General features: G+C 37.8%; 1 long non-coding RNA gene across 1 annotated transcript; it reads right to left on the reverse strand.

The window, feature by feature from the left end:
• Positions 1-11,112: 11,112 nt before the first annotated feature.
• LOC149133407 (uncharacterized) lies at positions 11,113-15,057 on the reverse strand. The gene is made up of 2 exons (XR_016243726.1): positions 13,270-15,057; positions 11,113-12,029 (listed from the first exon to the last, which is right to left on the reverse strand). It is a non-coding gene; the product is annotated as an uncharacterized LOC149133407 (long non-coding RNA).
• Between the last annotated feature and the right edge of the window lie 5,811 nt (positions 15,058-20,868).

Consider the following 20,868-nt stretch of genomic DNA (forward strand, 5'->3'; position numbering starts at 1 on the left):
ATGAAAAAATTTGTACAAATAATCTAGATTGTCTTTATAATCTTATTTCAATGTAGCCACTTTCAGCGTCAATAACTGTTTCTATGTGAGAGCTGAATCGTCTACAAGTCTGAATTAAATGTTTCTAATTTATATCGGGCATTACTTCCACTCTGGCGGCTTTCAAAGAATCCTTGGTCTTAAAGGGATGTTGATTGACCCTTCTTTCAACAACACTTCGCACATAGTAGTCAATGGATTGAGATCTGGTGAGTTTGGAAGCCAAATGTTAGGGTTATGGGGTCATGAAAATTGTTAGCCATCCATTCTTGGGTTGTTTAAGCCTTGTGTCATAAAGCAGAGTCCTGCTGAAACATGTACGGTCTTCTCTTGCGTAATCTGTTTATCCAGGGCTTGACAACTACTTCCGGGACCTGAATGTGACCAGCAGAGTTAGCTTTAAGGCCTTGTGGAAAGAAGTCAGGAATTATCACCTGTCCTTCATTGCTGACAATTCCAAAAACCATGACAGTTACAGGAAATGTTGTGTGCATGACTTTTGGAACTTCAAAATGGCCTGAACAGAACGATCTGTCATTTTTATCTGCTAATCTATATTTTTAAATTAACTATTGCTTAACCATTTTCTCACACCGTCTCCGATGAAGGAATGTAAGACATATCCCGGAAACAGCTGTAAGACCTTCTATTTATAAAGCTTCTAAAATCTTCACAGCTTTGGATTTTTATCTCAGTCTGAAAACAAATTTACATATATATATATATATATATATATATATATATATATGATAGAGTAAGTATGCAACTCACCAGAGAGAGGATGTAGTCCACATCACGTCGCCCAGGTTGACCAGGGCCTTCTGACAGGACCCTTTGCTTTCTTAAGAGCAGTGTGGAGGCTAATCTGCGTTGCGAAGCCTCTAACATAGCTTAACAGGTAGATGTCAGTCCGAGAACACCTGTCAGGTCTCTCCACAAACTTGTCTACTATGGCAGAGCTGCAAAAAGGTAGCCACTTCTTCGACCAACCAATATCAAGCGGAGAAACATTGGGCCAGTGACATGGTGGAGAGGCCACAACAAGTTTGGGACACAGTCATATTCTCTGATGAGTCCAGGTTTACTGTATTTTCTGACAGTGGTCGAGTGTGGGTCTGGAGACTCTGTGGTCAAGAATTTGACGTGCAAAGATTGCAGCCAACAATGAAACACGGCGGTTATTCTTTCATGGTCTAGGGAGAAATTTGAAGCAAAGGTCGATCAGAGCTGGTAGAGTGTGAGGGAAACACAAACTCAAAAGAATGTGTCCGTATTTCAGAAAGGTCTCCTTTCAAACCTTCCCTAATGGTGAAATGATTAAAGAAGACTCACACGGCTAAAAAGACCCAAGGCTGGTTGGAAGAGAATAGCATTAAAATGCTTCAATGGCCAAGCCAGTCACCAGATATGAACCCTGTTGAACAACTTTGGGGGCATAATGGACAGGACACTTCGTAAAAAGAAGAAAGCATATTCAAAGCCAGGTCTTTTGAGATTACTGCGTGAAACTTGGCAAGAGAATATTCGTCATGCGATCATTAGCGTGCCTAATTGGGTCCTTGCATTGAAAAATGCAAAGTGCATGTCTACTAAATATTAGATATTCACATTATAATGATTAATAAACAATTTGAACATATAATTTCAGATTTAAATAAACTTCAATAATTATGAGGGCGTCTATTTACTTCTGTCATGTCTGACTACATATGTGGCAGAACTGATATGAAATAGATTTCGTTCCTAATTTTAGCGCACAGAACAACGAACCCAAGTTCAGTGCATGACGCCGACGACGAGGGCATAAGAACTCATTAGCCGCTGTTTCATCCAGCCTTGATATGCAGTTTGTAATATATTTTGAAAAACGATATCTTGACAATTCAACAAGCTGTTGTGGTTGTGCTTTTTGAGATATTTTAGTATTGCAGTTAAAAGCGTAAGTTAGGAATTCAAGTGACTTTTGATGTTTGATGTCTCGAGATTGATTTATCATGAGTATATTTAACCCGGATAAATTTGCACTGATTGCCCTTCAATTGCTGCCAGTGCCACACGGCTTAGCTTTTTTTTTTACTAAGGCGGCTTGATTGCAGAAACACAACTTGTCTCGCTGAAAGATATGCGTATATGTATGTATGTACGTACGTATGTACGTATGCATGCATGTGTATGTGTGTATGTATGTATATAGATAGGCAGACAGACAGACAAACAGATAGACAGACAAACAGAAATACATTGGGGTGGTGCATAATTAGTGCAGCTCATTTTTAAAAATTATTTTTATTCAACAAAAATAATAACAACATGTAACAAAAACATCTTTAAATGATTATTCCGGAGCATATTCACCATCTACTTCAGCTTCCCATTTGCTTGGCAGACGGTCAGACCGTCATTTAAAGATGTCTTTGTTAAATATCGTTATTGTTTTTGTTGAATAAAATTTGTTGAACTAAAGCCGCAATAATTATGCACCAGCCCAATAGATATATTAGAGAGGGAGAGAGAGAGAGAGAGATAGAGAGAGAGATGGATAGATATATATATATATATATATATATATATATATATATATATTTATTATCATTATTAATTATTTTTTGGCTAATTTCTGAAAGAAGATCGGCATTTTTTGTATTTGCTGCCGATAACCGCACATGCGCGGTAAATTTTGAAAAATTAAGCATATAAGCATAAGTCATGTTTCCTATGTAGTGACTCGTGTTTATATGTTTTATCTAGGTATTCCGCTGAAGATAGCTTACCTGGCAAAATATTTTTTTATTTTGCTAAAATAACTTGAAACCATGGTACGGAAAATAGATTGGTAAATGTTTTTATTTTTCATTCCCTTTCGAAATAATCCCTATTTTTGTGGTATAGAGTTTTTGGCTGCTCTTTCTAGCGGGTTAGATGTCCTATTATAGGCATCTCTGTATTTTAAATGAATAATATATATAAATATATATAGATGATAGATAGGTAGATTTACGCCTTGAACCGTAGTTTTGAGTCAGTGTGTGTGTGTGTGTGTGTGTGTGTGTGTGTGTGTGTGTGTGTGTGTGTGTGTGTGTGTGTGTGTGTGTGTGTGTGTGTGTGTGTGTGTGTGTGTGTGTGTGTGTGTGTGTGTGTGTGTGTGTGTGTGTGTGTGTGTGTGTGTGTGTGTGTGTGTGTGTGTGTGTGTGTGTGTGTGTGTGTGTGTGTGTGTGTGTGTGTGTGTGTGTGTGTGTGTGTGTGTGTGTGTGTGTGTGTTAAGGCGGCGAGCTGGCAGAGTCGTTAGCGCGCCGGGCGAAATGCTTAGCGGTATTTCGTCTGTCTTTACGTTCTGAGTTCAAATTCCCCCGAGGTCGACTTTGCCTTTCATCCTTTCGGGGGTCGATAATTTAAGTACCAGTTGCGCACTGGGGTCAATCTAATCGACTAGACCCCTCCCCCAAAAATTTCGGGGCTTTTGCCTAAAGAAGAAAAGAATATGTGTGTATGTGTGTTGTGTTTGCGATTGTGGTGTATATGTTTGTGGTTGTGTTTATATATATGTGTGTATGTGCGCGCGTATACATATACATATGCATATATACAGGTGTGTGTCTGTGGGTCTGTGTGAAGATATATGTATATATATATATATATATATATATATATATATGTATATACATTATGTGTGTATGTGTGTTTCTGCGTGTGTACACTTGCAAACATAGATATTTGCGTGCGTGCGCGCGTGCGTGCGTGTGTGTGTGTGCCTTCTACGTATCAGACCTTTGTAGCTCATTTAAAACAACTAAATCCTTTCGATTTCGTTTGTAGCAACGCATCCAGGTTAATTTCCATCGCTGTACAGAAAAAAGCACCTTAGTTCCCACAAGCAGAAGAATAAAGTGGGATGTAAAATGTGAACGGTGGAGCACACAAAAGCTGCGTCTTTCGTACAAGTACGCGCACACACACACACACACACACACACACACACAAAGGCATACACAAAGCAAACACAGACACACATGTACACATACAAATACACGCTTATGACGGATTATATATATATATACATATACATACCATATACATACATATATAGATATATATACGTATATAAATATACATATATATAGGTATATACATACATATATATACGTATATACATACATATATACGTACGTACATATATGTATATACGTATATATATATACATACATATATATATATACATACATATATATATATATATATATATACGTATATATACACATACATATATATATATACGTATATATATACGTATATATATACATACATATATATATATACGTATATATATACATATATATATATGTATATATATATACATATATGTATATATATATGTATACATATATACATTCATACATATATATATACACACATATATATATATATATATACATATATATATTTTTTTTTTTATGTGTTTCAGCCAAGTGGCTGCGGTCATGCTGGTGCACCACCGTGATTTTCACGTTCCTCGCATGGCTCTTCTCCCCCACCTGACATGGTCCAATCAAGAGTTTTGATGGCACATCTGGTGTATAAGAGAATTTGACATAGCTGCCCTAAACTGCGTCTCATTACGAGCCATTGGTTCGTCTGGTATCGTGGAGAGGAAAGCGTCAAGTTTTGTCTTGAAGACCTCCGCATCCATGTCTTGCATGTCTCTCAAATGTTTTGGCAGGGCATTGAAGAGCTGAGGTCCTCTGAAACCGAGGCTGCTGCAGTATCTCGTTCTTATGTGAGATGCAGTGGACGGTACCTTTGGCACCATGCAGTGGCGACCCGTGCGGTCATTCCTGTAGTACTTGATGCCAAAGTTTGGCACCAGTCCTTCCAGTATTTTCCATATGTATATTATTACATATCTCTCCCGCCTGCGCTCCAGGGAGTAGAGACCTAGTGCCTTCAGTCGCTCCCTGTAGTTCATCTGTTGGACTGTGGCGATCTTTTTTGTATAGTGCCGCTGAATTGCCTCGAGTTCTGCTGTCCGCTTAACACTGTGTGGTGACCACAATTGAGAGCAATAGTCTAGGCGGCTCAGAACAAATGTCTTCCACAGAGTCAACATGACTTTTTGATCCCTTGTACGGAATGTCCTCAGTATCCACCCTACCAGTTGTCTGCACTTTGCTGTCAACTTGACAATGTGCATGTGAAATGATGCATCACTACACATGTTGATGCCCAGATCTCTTACTGTTTGTGGTTCTGGGATTGCGCCAATGCATTGATGCTTGCTTGCGTGCGTGCGTGCGTGCGTGCGTGCGTGCGTATGTATGCATGTATGTATGCATGTATGGGTATGGGCGTAGGAGTGGCTGTGTGATAAGAAGCTTGCTTCCCAACCACATGGTTCCGGATTCAGTCCCACTGTGTGGCACCTTGGGCAAGTGTCTTCTATACGGGCTGACCAAAACTTTGTGAGTGGATTTAGTAAACGGAAATTGAAAGAAACCCTATATATATATATATATATATATATATATATATATATATAATTGTGTATGTGTGCGTGTGTATATGTGTTTCTTCCCCCATCATCACTTGACATCCGATATTGGTGTGTTTACGTCCCTGTAACTATAGCGGTTCGGCCAAAGCGACTGAATAAGTATTAGGCTTAAAAGGAATAAGTCCTGGGTTCGATTTCTTCGACTAAGAAGCGGTGCTCCGACATGGCCGCAGTCAAATGACTGAAAGAAGTAAAAGAATAGAAGAATACATATGTATGTATGCATGTATATATATATATATATATATATATAAAAATATATATATATATATATATATATATATATACGTATATATATATATATATTGGTTTGGTGCATAATTATTGCGGCTTTTTTTTCAACAGATTTTATTGAATAAAAACAATATGTAACAAAAACATCTTTAAATGATTATTCCGGAGCATATTCCCCATCTACTTCAATTACTGCTTCCCATTTGCTTGGCAGACGGTCAGACCGTCATTTAAAGATGCTTTTGTTAAATATTGTTATTGTTGAATAAAATTTATTGCAAAAAAAAACGCAATAATTATGCACTAAGCCAAAATAATATATATTGGTTCTTTTCTTTAAAACTATATATATATAAAGTAGTTGTATGCTGCCAACTTAACGTGACAGTCCCAATAAGGGAATACACTACTGCTGTTTAGCCCTAGGAAGCCAGATCGCTTCCTATTAGGCCTTGACACACTTTCTGTGCCCTTATCCATACAAAGGGGAGACAAACTCCTCCAACCAGCCCAGCCTGCATTCAGGGACATGTTTCTGAGTCTTTGCTCGTCATCAGCCTGAAGTAGCATGTCGGGCTAGCTGAAGAAATCTGTCTAAGCTTTGTATGGATATACTATTTCAGTGAAATACTATTCACTGGTAACGAAAATTAGAAATAACGAATTTCTAAATCTTTCAGTGAGATTTAAGCAGTAGTGGTGCGATAAAGTAGTTGTATGCTGCCAACTTAACGTGACAGTCCCAATAAGAGAATACACTACTGCTGTTTAGCCCTAGGAAGCCAGATCGCTTCTAATATATATATATGTATTGTATGCATCATATATACTTCATATATTTATATAGAGTACATATGCTCGCATACGCACTAGTTTTCATATATCTTGTATGTATGCGTGCGCATGCGCGCGCGCACGTACGTGTGTATGTGCGAGTGCGTGTGTGTGTGTTTGTGAGGGTGAGAGCGTATAAATCTGTGACGTGGCTTCACATTTGTTTTTTGTGTAATGATAGTGGTGGTACTAGCGGCGGCGGTGGTATTAGTGCTGCTTGTGTTGTTGTTGGTGGTGGTGACTGCGGCGTTAGCGGTTAGCACTGAGCCAAGTATGAAATTGTAACAGGAACTATATGTATCCATCGAATTGCAGGATGTGTGCTAATTGCTCAGCATTTGTTCTCGAAGCCTTAAAGCAACGAACGAAATGTCAGACAGATTTGAAAATGGCTGCAAAATTAATTTATTATCGTCTGGTCGAGATAGACTGATTTTCATTGTCTTAAGTTTCGTGTAATAACAAGAGCGGTCGTTTTGATGCTGTCATAACGTAATAAAGTAATTAAAATTAACTAAGTCAGCTAATTAATTAATTAACTAATTAATTAGTAATTAATTAAGCGGAGGCGTGGTTGTGTGGTCAAGAAGCTTATTTCCCAACCATGTGGTTTTGCGTTCAGTCCCACGGCACGGCAGCTTGGGCAAGTGTCGTCTACAATTGTTTCTCTGCTGTATAAAACCTTAGGAGTGGATTTGGTGGACGGAAGGTGAGGTAAAAAGCTCGTCGCACGCACGTGTGTATATTTATTGTGTCTGTGTTTGTTTAAGTCTCAGGAAAGTATTTGAAAAAAGTCTTTTACTTCCCTTATACAAGTACGTCCAAATTTCTTAAGTCAGACTTTCACAGGTCAAATTCACGGTCTATCAAAAAGTTAAATATAAACGGATAAAAATTCAAAAACTACCAAAAAATCTAATAGACAAATATAATACAAGTAAAAATAGAATAAAATAAATTTCCACCGACTAAAAAAATTTTATCAGACGATTGAAATATTTTTGAAAACTTAAAATTTGTTTTTTTAAATATTGGAAAAAGTTTTTGAAAAAAGTTTTACTTCCCTCATACAAGTACGTCCAAATTTCTTCAGTCAACAGACTTTCACAGGTCAAATTCACGGCCTATCAAAAAGTTAAATATAAACGGCTAAAAACTCATAAACTACCAAAAAATCTAATAGACAAATATAAGTAAAGATAGAATAAAATAAATGTCCACCGACTAAAAAAGTTATATCAAACGATTGAAATATATTTTGAAAACTTAAAATTTTTTTTTTTTAATATTCGCAAAGTATTTGAAAAAAGTCTTTTACTTCCCTCATACAAGTACGTCCAAATTTCTTAAGTCAGACTTTCACAGGTCAAATTCACGGTCTATCAAAAAGTTAAATATAAACGGATAAAAATTCAAAAATTACCGAAAAATCTAATAGACAAATATAATACAAGTAAAGATAGAATAAAATAAATGTCCACCGACTAAAAAAATTTTATCTGACGATTGAAATATAGTTTGAAAACTTTAAAATTTTTTTGTTCTAAATATTTGAAAAAGTATTTGAAAAAAGTCTTTTCACATACATCTTGAAAAAGGTCTTGTACTCCGTTCACACAATTACGTCCAAAAGTTCATAATGAGCAGACTTCACAGGTCAAATTTAACATTCACATATATCTATGACCATTTCGGGAGTTCACCACCGCAGTTTATTTACACTAAAGTGTATCACGGCGATGACCCCCTCATTAGGATAAACAGGAAAAGGAGACACGTACTGATCAATTTTTTTTTTTGATTCATAAAAGCTTTTATACATTAAAAGAAAAATCTATAAGCGGACCAGTCCAAATTATCTAAAAAAAAAATCTATTGCTTAATACTTAAGTGCCTGTAGTTAACAGAAATTCAATCTCGCCGGTTTCAAATCCTCGTAACGCTAAACAATTTTATTACCTCTACTTTTATTTCTATACACTTTCAAAAAGGTGGACGAAAGCCTATGGTTGTAAAAAGGGATCACCTCAGTAAATTTATTCAAAGCTTTTGGCCCCAAAGACTTAAGGATGGCAAGGGATTCTTTTACACACAACTTACACTTATTTATATTTACTCTGAAATAAGGGGCTCTCGAAATAACGGACTATATATATATATATATATATGGAATTTTGGTAGGTTTCGGCTAATATAGGCCCAGGCCATGTCTAACTCAATAGCACCACCTGGTGAAATCTTTTAGTCATACATGGGACACCATAGCCCACTTCAACAAAGAAAATTTATGGGATCCGTTTCCGTTTTGACGTATTTTGGTATTGTATAAAAGAGACCTGAACTGGTTGAGGTAAAGTGATTGTGACGTAATGTTGCTATATGTACGGAGTTCGATTTTTGCAGTGGGCGGATAGTACGGGGGCCAAGTCTTGAATGGATTTTAAAACTGATGCCAACATCATTTGTGCAATATTGATGGAATATTTTCCACATGACACAAATTAAACATTTTTAAAATCTGACCTCTCTATCCTTTCATCGCTTTCTCTCTCTTCTCTCTCTCCCTCTCTCTCACTTGATTCACTCACACACATATACCTGCCTATCTGTCTGCTTAGCATCCCTCTCTCAGTCTAACTCCTCTCTCTCTCCTTATCCTCTAGTAACACGACAAGCAAAGAAAATATCCGTTTGCTGTTGTTCTTGTTGTTGTTTTTTACTCTCTTCTCCGCTATTAGTGGAAGAAAGAGAACAAAACCCCAGGGGAAGATCTGCAACAGGTTACGTTCTCTGCGAAAGACAGACGACAGCGAATTTATTAATCACTAATTTGTAATATTGTTATTTATCTCCAGCCTTCTCTTCCTGCTATAATCTCTTTCTCTTAATCAATCTATCTGCTCCATTGTTTGACTCTCTCTCTCTCTCTCTCTCTCTCTCTCTCTCTCTCTCTTTCACTCTCTCTCTCTCTTTCTTTCTCTCTGTGCCTGTTTGTACGTTTGTATACATGTATATGTATATATAAGCGCAGAAGTGGCTGTGTGGTAAGTAGCTTGCTAACCAACCACATGGTTCCGGATTCATCATCATCATCACCACCACCACCACCATCACCATCACCACCACCATCATCATCATCATCATCGTGCACCCGAAAGAACGGACACACGTACGTTCCTTTTGTGGCGAACGGGCGTACGTGTACCCGAAAGAACGGACGCACATACGTTCCTTTTGTGGCGAACGGGCGTACGTGCACCCGAAAGAACAGACGCACGTTCGTTCTTTTGTGGCGAACGGGCGTACGTGCACCCGAAAGAACGGACGCACGTTCGTTCTTTTGTGGCGAACGGACCTACGTTTAGGCAAAAGGAACGGACGCACAGTTACTAATATTTGTTTGTGCATGTTTTTTGGTGAGGAGGGACAGTAGGTAAGTGCGTACGTACGTATGTATGTAGACAGACAGACAGACAGACAGATAAATAGATAGATAGATAGATAGATAGATAGATAGATAGATTGGTAGATACATACGTACGTCTATCGCAACTAGCAGCAAATTGAGAAAACTCTCAGTTCTGTAAGTCGGGGTGTATTAAAGCTACCGAGAGAAGACGCTAAGAAAGGGGACATTACAGTCAATTTCCAGTCCATATCCCTGCTAAATGCAGAGTTTTAAATTTTTGCTAAGATATCAGCAAAGATGTTTGCGCTTGTCGTAGGTGGGTTGCTCTGAAGAGCATAAACGTGTTTGATCCCCAATAGATCCATCTACGAAAACTTCCACTTCATGCAATAGAGAGAATGGGTAACAAATATAGCGTTATCAGTCGGCAGTAATCCTAAAAATCAGCTGGTTTCAGGCCTGTTTTCACTGCTTGGATCACAGCAGTGCACAGTTGTGCTTCATAAGTGGTCAAAGGAAACGGCCACCGCTCGGAATCGTTCTATGAGAGGTGTCCTCCCTCATCCCTTCTATACGTATGGACGCTCGATCTCACTGGTGCGGCAGCTAGGGCACTAGAACTCTTGAGGAGCATCCTTTTCGAGCTGGAATGCTGCACCGACGTATGCCAATGACATTACCATATGATGTCAAACACCACGGAGGTTCAGGGAGTCGATTTCATTGCAAATGCAAGACGATGACAGGAGTAAAAGTAAATCCAGCACCTGAGGCGGCAAGTCTATGCCATCGAACAGCGTAGAAGGTCGCTGGTCAGACAAACCAATGAAAGTGGTCGGGGGTCTAGGTCGGTCCAAACTTCCAGGTGAATAAGAACTGGGACTAGGTCACAAACAGAAGAATATAATGACGTCCAAAATTATAAATATTTTTTTCTACTCTAGGCACAAGGCCCAAAATTTTCTGGGAGAGGGCCAGTCGATTAGACCGACACCAGTATGCAACTGGTACTTAATTTATCGTCCCGAAAGAAGGAAAGGCAAAGTCAACCTCGGCGGAATTTGAACTCAGAACGTAAAGACAGGCGAAATACCGCTAAGCATTTCGCCCGGCGTGCTAACGTTTCTTATTTCTTTATTGCCCACAAGGGGCTAAACATAGAGGGGACAAACAAAAACATTAAGTCGATGACAGCGACTCCAGTGCGTAACTGGTACTTAATTTATCGACCCCGAAAGGATGAAAGGCAAAGTCAACCTCGACGAAATTTGAACTCAGAACGTAACGGCAGACGAAATACCTATTTCTGTATTGCCCACAAGAGGCTAAACATAAAGGGGACAAACAAGGACAGACAAAGGGATTAAGTCGATTACATCGACCCCAGTGCGTAACTGGTACTTAATTTATCGACCCCGAAAGGATGAAAGGCAAAGTCGACCTCGGCGGAATTTGAACTCAGAACGTAACGGCAGACGAAATACCGCTAAGCATTTCGCCCGGCGTGCTAACGATTCTGCCAGCTCGCCGCCTTAAACATTTAACATTATAGCAAACATGATTAAATAAGTGCAGGCATGGCTGTGTGCTAGGAAGCGCGCTTCCTAAACACATAGTTCCGGGTTCGGTTCCACTTTGTGGCATCTTGGGCAAGTGTCTTCAACTGTAGCCCCGAACCGACCAAAGCCTTGTGAGTGGATTTTGTAGACAGAAACTGAAAGAAGCCCGTCGTATATATATATATATATATATATATATATATATATATATGCATAAATTTGTATGTTTGTGTTGGTGTTCGTCTCCTCACCATCGCTTGACAACTGATGTTGGTGTGTTTACGTCCCCGTAGCCAAGCGGTTCGGCGAAAGAAACCGATAAAATAAGTAGCAAGCTTACAACGAATAAGTCCTGGGATGGATTTGTTCGATTAAAAGGCGGTGCTCCAGCATGGCTACAGTCAGATGACTGAAACAAGTGAAAGAATAAAACAATTAGCATTATAGTAAACATGATTAACAACAACGACAACAGAACACAAACACTTACAACGTGAAATGGAAAACAGAAAACAATAAAACCCTTATTTCATTATGATAAAATGAATTTCCAACATAGCTGTGTTGAATGATTTTATCGTGAACTCTCCGCTGTCTTTATTTTCAAAGTAAATATTAGAAAACAAAGGAGGCACAGTAAGTGAGAAATAGAGATATTGTCTGAGGAACACTAATTTATTAGCTCCTAAATTAACAACAAGCAATTTGGACTCAGAGGAAAACGTTTCAAAAATTTTAGATAGTAAATAATCTTTGCAGAGGCTAAGAAAATAAATCTAAAACTGACACAACGAATGCCAGATAACGAATTCATGTAATTGTATAGTAACTGTACAACAAAGAAATAAACGAAACAAATAATAACTTAAGCTTTAAAAAAAAAAACATTCGAATGGAATAATTTAATTTTTACACAAAAAAAATAATTCAAAAAAGCTCTTTTAAATTAATTCACACAGAGGTCTGGATTTTAGATGTTATTTCTTCGATGGAATTTTCAAGTATTGTTTTGTTGTTCTGTAGTTTTCTGTTTTTTAGATACCGTATTTTTAAGTACGTGCGTTCTTGTACAACTTCTTGGTATCGGTTCGCAATGCTTAAGAATAATCTTTTCTACTATAGGCACAAGGCCTGAAATTTTTAGCGGGGGGGGGGTGCTTGTCGATTAGATCGACCTCAATACACAACTGGTACTTAATTTATTGACCCAGGAAAGATGAAAGGCAAAGTTGAACTCGGCGGAATTTGAACTCAGAACGTAAAGACAGACGAAATACTGCTAAGCATTTCGCCCGGCGTGCTAACGATTCTGACTGCTCGCTGCCTTTATGCTAAAGAATAATATCTCTGCGCGATTGATCTTTAGATCGAAGTATTTTTTCAGTAGTTTTGTTTCCAGTTTTCAATAGTTACCACACTATCAATATTCTCCTGAAAGAAGACATCCATGTTTTAAAATTTAATATCATCGTCAACAACAATCTAATAATTGATATCATTATTCTGGAGACTCTGTGGAGGATATTCATCTACGGACGTTGCTTGTAATTTCAGTATTATTTCTTCCGGGATGAGACTAATTTTAAATAACAAAAATAAAATAAAAATAGAATAAAATATAAAAAAGTAGGTCGAAATGTGTGCCATACTTTCAAAATGTGACAGATTCAGCAGAAACACACACAAGAGCAAATAAAAAGAAGCAGATCCTTCATTCTTGGGTGGTGTTAAATAAAAATAGAAACTTCGTCATCGATGAATTAATTGCTCCATAAAATTATTTCTTAAAATATTTCCACAATCTTAAAAAACTTAAATCCGTAGGAAGGGTCCAACGATTATCAAGAAATAGGACACATCCTCTAAAGCAGTGCTTCTCAACCTCTTCTTAAATCACTTCTGTCTTCTGTAAATACTTTTTTAATGGCCCCATAATTGCTATGACTGTGCCTGACAAGTAGTCTAATATATTTTACATTTGATAATGTTTTAAAAGTCAATGTTTCAATTCAAGACAAAGAATAATTAAAAAAAACTGCGCAGGTGCAACCATCGCTCCCTACCATTTCCTGTGTCACCAGTAACCATAAAAAATCTTTTTACTGTTCACCCCCACTAAGGGGTGGTATCACCCACTTTGCAATGCACTGCTCTGAAGGTTTGCCCAGATTATGCGCACAGACATGACAGAAGTAAATAGACACGCTTATTATCGTTAACGTTTATTAAAATCTGAAATTATACGTTCAAATTATTCATTAATTATTATCAAAACATCAAAATTTGGTAAAGTATCGTTGGAATTCCTAACTTACGCTTTTAACAGCAATACTAAAATATCTCAACAAGCACAACCATAGTAGAATGTTGAATTGTCAAGATATCGTTTTTCGAAATGTATTTCAAACTGCATATCAAGGCATGAGGTGACAACTGCCAATGAGTTCTTATGCCTTTGACATACATAGTGTATCTATATACACACTTGTGTGTGCGTGATGTGTGTGTGTGTGTGTGTGTGTGTGTGTACACAGACACGACAGAAGTAAATAGAGGCCCTTATAATTGTCAGAATCTATTTAAATCTGAAATTATACATTCAAATTCAAATAATGTGAATATCTAATATTTCGTAGACATGCTATTTGCATTCTTCAATGCAAGGATCCTATTAGGAAGGCTGTTAATGATCAGATGACGAATATTCTTTTGAGTAATTTTTTGCCAAGTTTGATGCAATAATCTAAAAAGATCTGGTTTGGAGATGCTTTCTTCTTTTTACGATGTTTTTTCCCCCTAGCTCAGCTGTACCACATACATAAAAAGTATGGATATTTGGTGTATCCACTGTGTTTCCCCAGAACAAAACAGCCCACACCTACCACCCACTGTTGATTGGGGCGTTTGTCTTCAAATTTAGACGTAAAATATGGATTCTTGTTTTTGAATTCAGTATAAATAAAAAAAAACAACTTCAAATCAAGTAAAAGCATCCTGAAACGAAATAACTGTTCGGTTGTCTAATTCCTCGCTATGCTTAAATTTACTGGTTTCATTGGCAAACGTTTCTAGTAAAGGCTATTTTCATTGAAATGATGACTTTCGGAATGTTCATAAAATGTTACGTAGAGTCAACAGATAAAATCGAGAGAGAATCTTAATATAGAAAAGCACTTTGTAGCGCTCAAGTGATTTGAACTTAAACTCTTCACCGAGCTTCTGAAACGTAATAAACTAACCTGCTAATGAAAACAATTGACATCCAGAAACCCACTTTCTCTTTAGATTCTTTAGCATTGGCTAAAATTATAGGATCAAGTTACCTCCATAAAAACAACTCAGTATTTAATTAAAGTTTTTACACTTCGGTTTATGTAAATTTTTCCGCTGTGCTTCTGTGTCTGTTCAGATATGTTGTTGTTGGCACTCCGTCGCTTACGACGTCGAGGGTTCCAGTTGATCCGATTAACGGAACAGCCTGCTCATGAAATTAACGTGCAACTGGCTGAGCATTCCACAGACACATGTACCCTTAACATAGTTCTCGGGGATATTCAGCGTGACACAGTGTGACAAGGCTGACCCTTTGAATTACAGGCACAACAGGAACAGGAAGTAAGAGTGAGAGAAAGTTGTGGTGAAAGAGTACAGCAGGGTTCACCACCGTCCCCTGCCGGAGCCTCGTGGAGCTTTTAGGTGTTTTCGCTCAATAAACACTCACAACACCCAGTCTGCGAATCGAAACCGCGAACCTATGACCACGAGTCCACTGCCCTAACCACTGGGTCATTGCGCCTCCACGTTCAGATAAGAACAAGCAGTAAAATCTGAAAAGATTTTCTCCTCACTGTGTAATGTGATTCAAAGTCGACGACCGGACGTTATATATTTTTAGACATTAACACACTTAAGAGTGGTTCTGTTTTTTAATATTGTCTAATTGATTTATCAACAAGCTTTAATTTTGTACTTGTTTGCATTTTTTTCCTTCTCACTTATCAAAATGGGGTCTATGGCAACAAATAAATAAATTAGATATATAGCACTAGGCGTTTCACTTGTTATCTGCACAGCATTCACTTTACAAACAGCGGCAGCGGATGTAAAGAATATATATTTGTCTATGTATGCGTGTATGTGCATATGTGTGCATGTACATCTATGTAAGTACGTATATATATATATATATATATATATATATATATATATATATATATATATATATTCTATCAATTATCCATTATATGTAATAAAAACAGTACTAAATTAAAAAAGGCTGTCTATGTATCGTAATGTGAACACATCACTGACAGGAAATATGCTGCGTTACACGCCGAGCGATAACGTCTCAAATGGACGTGCTATGTCTAGAAACAGTATATATATGTATATATATCAGAAGACGTTCTAGTCGGGGCTAACGAGAATGTCAGATGCATTTCGGCCACGTTGGGCCTTATCAATAGCGTGAACTCACCGCCGGACGGAATACATTGCCTTCGGTTTTTAGGAAACTGTGAATAAACGTTCACTGGTATTGCGAATACAGCCCCAGCGGAAAAAGAACCCGGTGTACGCATTGGAGCAATATGAAATTAAAACAACCATCTGCGTATATTCGATGTAAATACATTATCGGAAGGCAGTTTACTGCGTTATTAGTTCAGATATGATATCTCTTACAGACGCGCTGAGTTCAAAAATACAATATAAATGGAAGGGAGACGAAAATCGCCCCTGTAGCTGCTAACTGGAAAACTAGATGCATTTTCGGTCTCGTTGGGTCTTATTATTGGCATGTACTCACGACCAGCCACACGCTTAGACAAGATGCCCAATGAAGTCGAAATGCATCTAGCATTCTCGCAAGCTGCTGCTGGGGCGATTTTCACCTCCCTCCCGATATCTTCTGTATTTTAAAATACAGAACGTTCATAAAATATGTTATCTCCTGATAAATACTTCTGTGAATTATCTTTCGACGACGTATATACATTCAGTATAAGATATAGATTGACCAATATATTGTTCTCGACACCCTGAGCAAGTTAATACATATATTAGGTTTTCTGAAGCATATGTGAAGTTGTTTTTCATTGTAAAACGTTGACCTTGTTTGAAGGAGAATTCCGATCCCTCAATTAGCTGATAATTATACCACAGTTAGGTCTTCCGCTTTGTTTTACTGTCGGTTTCCCTGTTATTGACGAGTGTACTTCGACCTGTCTTAGAAAACTTTTCATTGACTTGGGCTGTCTTTTGCTTTTTTTGATGGTGTACGTTTTGAGGATTTGATTCATTCTATGGTCCCCTTTTAGTAAAGGGATGTTCTAGAGGATGGTATCGAAGGCTTCATTGCTTAGGGGGTTGTGCGTCGATATGTACGGTAGGGCTTTTACTTGTAAACCCTTCTTTAGTTTGGGGTGTCTGAGTTCGTGGATGTTGAGTTGTAGGGCACGTTGAAAGCCTATATCAAAATTAGTGATGGTAGGTAGTTCCTGCTGATGAGTGTATCCTTTAGCTCAAGTAGTCGTGTGTCCCTGGTGCTTGTATCAGATACTATAGTACAAATCCTTTTTGCCAGTTTGTAAGGGATATTCATCCTAGTGTGTCTGGGGTGGCATGAGTTGAACGGCAGATATTGCTTGGAGTCCGTGAGTTATGGTCTATGTCTGTTTCTATTTTGTTGATGGATTTCTTAATGAGGATATCGAGGAATGGAAGTAGTTGGTGTAGCCACCAATTGAATGTTTATGTCAAGTCAGGAGTGCTTGAAATTCTTTACGTCTCTCTATACTCTCCAAAGAATGAAACAATCACCTAGATATCTTTTCCAGTTATTTTCTATGTACAGGGAGAATGGGTTTCCTTATTTTCTTTCTAATACCTTATGATGAAGATTGATTTCTAGGTATCCCATAACTAGGTTAGCAAAGAGGTGGAGGAGCACTCGCGTGCCCATCGCAGTCCCCGAATTCTTTCGATAGAACTTGTCAATAAATACGGAGAAGTTATTCTCCAAGATGAATTTTAGCCCTTCTATTACGAATTATTTTTTGATGCGGTGTGGTAGTTCATTGAAGAAATTCTCTAGCCAGAATTGGATTGCCTAAGTTCCTATGTTGTGGGGAATATTAGAATAGAGGTTCACTACATCAAAGGATACTAGTAGGGTGTTTTAATTTACTGTTTCATGGAGGTGATTGAGCAGATCTAGGTTGTCCCTTATCTAGCTTTTGATATGCTTGAGGAATGGTTTTAAGAGGGTGTGAGTTTTGTATACGGGGCCTTAATTTGAGGTCATTAGGAGTAGATACCTCGACTATTATGTTTGTGGCTCCCCTGCATGCGTTACTTATTTTTTCACTTTTATGTATCTTAGGAATACCGTAGAATTGACTGGATTTACTATTGAAGTTAGTCATATAGTCGTATTCCTTGTTGGTGTGCCCTGCTCTGTATGGGTTTAACATTGCTTTTAGGCTTCTCATTATTTTCTGCTGATTGTAGTGTTTACCTTTTCATATGTTGTGTCTTCTAATATGGATAATAATATACCGTGCCATTAGGACTAGTGCACTCCCTTTATGAGCCTCTTTGACTGTTATAGCTTTATCATCCTTTAATCTGTTCAGCAGAGCCCATTCTTTTTTGCTGAAGTTCTATGCGAATAATGTCTGGATGTTCTGGTACCATGGGTTACTTTGATTGACAAATCTGAGATGTAAACAACACCTGCTTCGATTAGCCGTTTCGAATCCTGCTCGAGACTGACACACTTGAATAACCACTAAATAATCACACACACTATATACTGACACACACTTTTTCCATTTTATTTTCGCTATTAACGGTCCTCGCGACCCCCTTCGTATCTACGATGGGGACACGAACAATACGATAAAAATCCAGAGTTACTCATGGTTGGTGAACATTTGATAGAAATGCGAAGGCGGTTTATCAATTCAAAAATCGATATCCACAAAATAATCATACTTTCTGATTTTTTTTTATGCTAAAAACCTTCCTGGTGACAGTTTTTGTAATCCTGAAAAATATCCTAACCAATGGTCCAGCCATCTGTCCATGAAGAGGGAACAGACAAAGAGACGGACAGACGGACAGAGAGACAGACATAACGCCAATTATAGTAAGATAGTAAATCTGTCCATCTACGATGGGAAATAAATGAATAGTATCGCAGATCTAAACACTCTAAATTCACGAACTATACGGGGTGGGGGAATCCAGAGTTAATCCTCGTCGGTGGAATTTTAACAAAACAAATCGAAGGTGATTTATTAAAACAAAATTCAATATCCGCTAATCATACTTTTTCACATTTTTTCACTTAAAAAATTTCCTGACTACGTCCTTCACAATCCAGAAAAACATCTTGACCATTAGTCCAGCCGTTTGACCGTGAAGTGGGAACAGACAGACAAGCGGACATAACGCCCATTATAGTAACACACTCACACACACACACACACACACACACACACACACACACATACACACACGCACACACGCACGCACACACACACACACACACACACACACACACATATATATATATATATATATACATTAGAGCATTAAAGATGTTATCTTTGGATGAATAACTGCATATTTCCTGTCAACGATGTGTTTACTCTGAGTATACTACAGAGACGGATTTTTAAATTTAATGATATTTTTATTGCATATACCGGATAATTGATAGAATACATACATACATACATGCATATATACATACATATATACATGCATACTTAAATGTACACGCACACATACGCACATTCACGCATACGTACACAAATAGCTATTGTTTACATCCGCTGCCGCTATTTGTAAAGTGAAAGGTGTGCAGACAACAAGTGAAACGCCTAGTGCTGTATTTAATTTATTCATTTTCTGTCATACACCCCATCCCGATAAGTGGGAAGAAAAACAAGCAAAGAAGTACAGAATTAAAGCTTGTTGATAAATTAAGTATATATATATATATATATATATATATATATATTTGAAGAAAAGGCAACAAAAATTCAATAAGTTATAGCAGTACGTACGTTTCGTACAAACTTCATTTATTCATGTAGTGAGAACATAAAATGTGCAATGAAAATGTACTCCTCAGCTGCATAATGGAATTTCATTTTAGAAAGTCATTTTGTAGATGTGTGCAAAAAAACAAGAGTAAGAGAAGAAAAAATACCATCTTGACTGGGCTGCCATTCAACAGTCTAGACAGTCTAGACTGTTGAATGGCAGCCCATACGTCCCCTGCCCAATTCGGGATCACAACATATGGGTACACTGCGACACAAATTTCTTTTCCTCAACAGGCCCTTCTTATGTTTGTTTTCTTATTTGTATTTCATCATCCACTGACGTCACCAGTAGTTGAACGACTTTTCTTAAATATGTTTATTTTATTTATTTTACTTTCATAAAACATTTTCCTTATCCAATGACGTCACCATTAGTTGCATGAAGGAAAGTCTGGTAATTTTTCAGATGTTCGGTTGGAGTTTCACTAATTTCGGACTGCCTTGTACATATTTGTGTGTATATGTGTGTATGTGTGTGTGTGTGTGCGTGCGTATGTGCGTGTGTGTGTGTGTGTGTAACATGTTGAAGAAAAATGAATCAACTCTTTCTGGTTCATGGTGAAAGCGCAGTGGCTGAGTGGTTAGGCTATTCAGCTCAAGGTCGTGAGTTCGATATTTGGCGGCGTATTGTTTCCTTGAGCAAGACACTTTATTTTACATTGATCCAGTCCACTCAGGTGGCAAAAGTGAGGAGTACAAATATTTCAAAGGGTCAGCCATGTCACACTTTGCGTCACACTGAATCTCCTTAAGAACTACATTTAGGATAAACGTATCTGTGGAGTGCTCAGCCACTTACTGGTTAATTTCATAAGCTGGCTGTTCCGTCGATCGGATCAACTGGAACCATTGTCGTCATAACTAACCAAATGCCAGTAATACTGCGGATGCATATAAATGTGATGTCCGTCTGTGATCTCTTTGATTCTCCGCCCTAAATGTTGACACAGTTTTCGTATTTAGGACAAGCTTTTATTAAATGCGTGACCATATAATACGTTCTATATATTTTCTTGCTTTAGAGTAATTTGTTTAAAATATGCTGAATTGCTTTTATATTTGCGACATGTTGTCGCCTTTTTTTATACAAGACACGCTAATTTAGCCAGAACCAAAAATACCACAATTTGT

This window comes from Octopus bimaculoides, chromosome 11 (genome assembly GCF_046866305.1).
Source record: "Octopus bimaculoides isolate indiv1 chromosome 11, ASM4686630v1, whole genome shotgun sequence".
In the NCBI taxonomy this organism is placed as follows: Eukaryota; Metazoa; Mollusca; class Cephalopoda; order Octopoda; family Octopodidae; genus Octopus; species Octopus bimaculoides.